This window comes from Macrotis lagotis, chromosome 2, assembly GCF_037893015.1.
Source record: "Macrotis lagotis isolate mMagLag1 chromosome 2, bilby.v1.9.chrom.fasta, whole genome shotgun sequence".
Taxonomy (NCBI): Eukaryota; Metazoa; Chordata; class Mammalia; order Peramelemorphia; family Peramelidae; genus Macrotis; species Macrotis lagotis.
Window position 1 is genome coordinate 131,209,946 of NC_133659.1, and position 5,028 is coordinate 131,214,973.

The following is a 5,028-nucleotide window of genomic DNA, read 5'->3' on the forward strand; positions in this document are numbered from 1 at the left end:
AGGTTAAATGAGATTACATATATAAAACACTTAGTGCTGTATAAATGCCAGCTATTATATTAATATTAATTTCATTAAAATTTTATAAAGTGCTTTTCTCACAGCCCTGAGAAATAGATGGTATTCCTTATTAGAGGAAGAAACTCTCAGAGAATTTACATAACTTAGAATCACATAAGTGAGTTGTCCTTCACAATAATAAAAGTAATCCAAGTCCCAAAGCCCATTGGTATGAGATTCTCTCCTCATTGGTGGACTAGTGCTCCAGAAGAAGAATTTGATCTTTTGACTTCTGAAGCCTCTTTGAGTCTCTTCAGGTCTGTTATTCTTGACAGTTGTTTTGGATACTTCTGGCTTCAATTTTCAAGAAAGAAGATGGATGATGCCAACCCCACTTCAAGTTGCTAAAAGGAGAATAAGACTCTGAGAAGGTGAAATGAACTATCAATTTCCATCATTCCCCTTTCCCCAGATTGCTATATCATACATAGACTTAGGGGAATTTTTCCTTGGATAAGCTCTATTACTCTCTTTTGGTTGAGTTGAGCTTCCAATAGAACTTCTTCACTCAGTATTGTCTGGTGTATATATTCACAGATGCATATATTCTCTTGTCTGATTTCTATTTTGCTATCAACTTAGATAAATGGGTTTCTTTGCTATTTGCTATGTATAAATTCATTATGGAATTGGTAGAGTTTGGATTTCCTCCTTCCCCATTAAGAAATACTGATCAGGGGGCAGCTAGGGTTCATATCAGACACTGTCTCAAGGGTAATCTGCCCTCCAAAGGGTGCCTTAAGAAACCATCTACTCTTCGCTGGACAGTTAGGAAGTAAGAGGAATTTTCTCTATGGCATCTCCAAAGCTCCTGTTGGAGTCCATGTCTAAGTGATCATAAATGCCCTGAGGGAAAAATAACCTGGCATAGAAAGCCTTTGTAGTTGGGAGTTGGTAATGGAGTTGAGTCCCCATCTGGTTCCTGAGAGGAAGATTAGGATGTGACCTGTCTTCCCATCTTTATAAAATACAGAATTTTCAGCATTCTGGATGAAGAGATCAGAGCCAAGAAGACATCTTAAAATTCTAACATGGAAATCAAGAAAAACCTAGAAAGGTAAAATAATTTGAGCAGTTAAGAGAAGCTAAATAATGATCAAGTACTTAACGTTCCAAAAAGGAGAAGAGAACTGTTCCTTCAGAGAGACCCTTGAAAAGGGATACAAAGGGAACTAAGACAGACACAAGCCTGGTAGTGTTATGGGTTTTAAAAGTGAATAAAAAGGAGGGCAAAGAGAATACACTGGAGAAGAAGTGAAGGGAAAGGAACGTAATATTTTGTATAGATAGGGAGCTTGAGAAAAAAGTAAATAGGAAGAAAGGAAAAAGGCAGGAATAGACTGGTAAATATTTAACAACTGGCTCTTTGAAAAAATCTAGGCCCTTAAGTCTAAAAAAAACCATAAATCAATTACTGATTTATGAGTACACATGATAAATTTAACAATTGACTTTTTTCAAGCCAATATGATCTGAAAATGGAATAGGTACCTCATGTCTTCGCTCTTACTAGATAAAGGAAGATTGAACACAAACATACACATAAAATGTTTGGTACAGAAATGCATTACCCTCAGCAAGACTTAGAAGAGAACTGAAAGAAGAGGGGGTAGAAGAAGGAGAAAAAGGCTGAGGGAGAATAGTCACATGCTAAACAAACTTCATCATTAGAGGGTTGGTCATAAAGGGCAATTTAAAAAATATATATATATACACACATATGTGTGTGTGTGTGTGTATTGGAATCTGAGGTTGATGAGGGGGCATAGAACTAGAAACAGCTTTCTTTTTTGGATAAATTTGGGCTGTAAAGGGAAGTAGAAAAAGGAGTAAGGTGATACAGTAAAGGGAAATTCATACTAATAATCATAAGAATGAATGTAAATGGAATAAAGCACCCTCATAAAGGAGAGGAGGATAGTTGAATGGGATAGAAAGTGGAATCCAACAATAAATTGTTTAAAAGAAACATATTTGGGGGCAGCTAGGTAATAGTGCACCAGCCTAGGTTCTGATCTGACCTCAGATAACTAGCTCAGTGACCCTGGATGAGTCACTTAATCCCTGATTGACTTGCAAAAGAAAGAAAAAGAAACATTTGAAACATAAAGATCACAAAGAGATAAATCAGAATATTCTCAGACAAGGCAATAATTTTAAAAAATGAGTTACATTATACTTAAAAGCAAATGAATAATGAAATTATACAATATTTTTAATATTTATTCACCAGATATCAAAGTATCTATGTGAAAATAAATTTAACAATATTATAGTGAGAAACAGTCAAAAACTAGCAATTTGAAATTTAAATGTGTCCATTTCAGACCCTAACAAATCTAGTAAAAAAGATTAAATGAGGTAGATGCTAAGGACTAGACTGGAATTTTAGAAAAGTTAGATGTAATAAATTATACTCTTACTAAATGGAAATAGAAACATATGTTTTAAAACTATGCATGGCAATTCCATAACAAGGGCATAAAAACCTCATAAACACAAAAGAGAAAGATTTAACATCTTTTACTGAGCACAATGCAATAAAAATTATATTAATAAAGAATCTCTGAAGAAAGGATTAAAACCTAAATGAAAAACAATTTAATTCTAAAGAATCGATATGCCAAAGAACAAATCTTAGATAAAATAGATAATATAATTTTAAATGACAATAATGAGGTACAACAACAGTACTTTGGGGATACAGCCAAGAAAGTTCTCAGGAGAAAATTTATATCTTTAAGTACTTTAACCAAAAAAGAGAACAGATTAAAGAATTGGGCATGCAACTAAAAGCAAAGCTAGGAAAGCAACAAATCAAAAACTAACCATAATATGGAAATTAGGAAAGTCAAAGAAAAAGATGAAATAGAAAATGGAAAAAAATCTATATTGACATGGCAAATAAAAATAGTAACTAGTTTTAAAACTAACATGATGGATAAGTGATTAATATGATTTTAAAGAGAGAAAACAATTGTCAATATAGAAAATTTAAAAGGACTTGTAAATGAAGAGGAAATAAAACTAAAGCAATTTTGGCCAATTAAATTTTTAGCCAAAAAAATAATAAATTGGATGGAATGCTTACAAATAATGTAAAATATCCAAACTATCAAATTAAGAGAAAGAGAATTTCAGTAACATAATCTCAGAAAGAGAAATTAAACATGCTACAGATATACCCAAAAGAAAAAATCCAAGAACCAGATGGATTTACAAGGAAATTCGGTCAAACATACAAAGAAAACTTTATATAAATTTATATTTAAGTTAATATAAATTATCTGCAATTATTGAGAAGTCTGGCATTTGGATAAACTCCTTCTCTGAGATAAATATGGTCCTGAAAACAGCCTGGAAAAGAGAATTCAGAAAAAGAAAACTAGATCAACGTTTGTTTCTAATGATTATTGATGCAATTAAATAAAATCTTAGCAAAGAGGCTTCAGCAAAATGTCAAATAGATAACACACTATGACTAGGTTGTAATTATGCTAAGAATTCAAGGTTTGGTATTAGCAAAACTACATTATAGACTATATTAATAATAATAAAAACCCTATAGATCACCCAGAAAAAAATCTTAACAAAATATCCCTTTATTTAAAAAGTTTACCAAACATATATGAATAAATCCAGGAATAAAAGACAAATTATTATAACTAATTGTCATGGTTAGTATATGCTAATATAGCTAAAATGACAATATTTAATTTCTTTAATTTGAAAATTAAAGTCAGTTAAAGCTCAAAGAAACACCATAAGGAGAAACATAAAAGACCTTTCAATAAATTCTGGGGTAAAAATAAAGGATATCATCACCGCTATTGATATTTTTAGAAATACTAGTTATAGCAAAAAATAAATTTGGGAAATAAACCTAAGAAAGTAATTGCTTTTTTTTTCCCCCAGATGGTTTTGTGGTTTAAAAGAACCCTAAACAGAAATTCAACTAAAAATAGAAATCACTTCAGTAAAGTATAAGAATGTGAAATAAACCTGCAAAAAAGAATCATCAGCCTTTTTACATATCTCCAAGAAAATTCAATGTGAAGAGTCAAAATAAATGCCATGAAAAATCACTTCATAGTGTATAAACTATCAGGGAGCCCACTTTCTGAGAAACGCACAGGAATTATATGAGAAAAAATCTAACAAATACTTTATATAGAAATAAAGAAAAACTTAAATAATTAGAAAGGGACTAATTTCTCACATTTGCATAATGGTAATATAATAAAAATGACAATGCTAACTAAGTTAATTTGCAGATTTATAAGAAAAGAAAATTTTAAGTAATATTTTCAGAAAAACAATTGAGCATGCTACAAATGCACCTAACAGAAAAAAAATCTCAGGACCATATGGATTCAGTGCCATACCAAATTACAAAATGATTATTATATAGAACTAGATAAAACTACAGAAAAATTAATTTGGAATAACCAAAAGTCAGGAACATAAAAGGAAATAATGGGAAAAACAGTGAGAAAGAAAAGGGCCCAGTAGCATCAGATCTCAAACTGAATTACAAACTAGTAGTCATCAAATCAATTTGACACTAATTTTAAAAAAAAGCTGATCAATTTATATTGATTATATAAGATGCAGAAGTGATTGAACATAGTGTGTATTCAGTAAACCCAAGTATGAAAACTAGTGGGGTCAAGGACCCATTTTTCAACAAAAACTCATGGGAAAATTGAAATCAGTGTAAGAGGTTTAGATTAGCATTTTCCACCACATAAGCTCCAAATGAATGCAAATACAAAAGTTCATATTATAATGAAAGGATAAGGGCAAGAGTTCTTGACCAAGCAAGGAATAGTGGATAATGAAATAAAATACGCAGTTTTTAAGCGTAATTAATTTTTTTTACAAATAAAAACTGCTGTTAGAATTAGAAGTAAAATAGTTAACTATGAAAAAATGTTTTCCAGCAAATTTTTCTAATAAAAGTCTGGA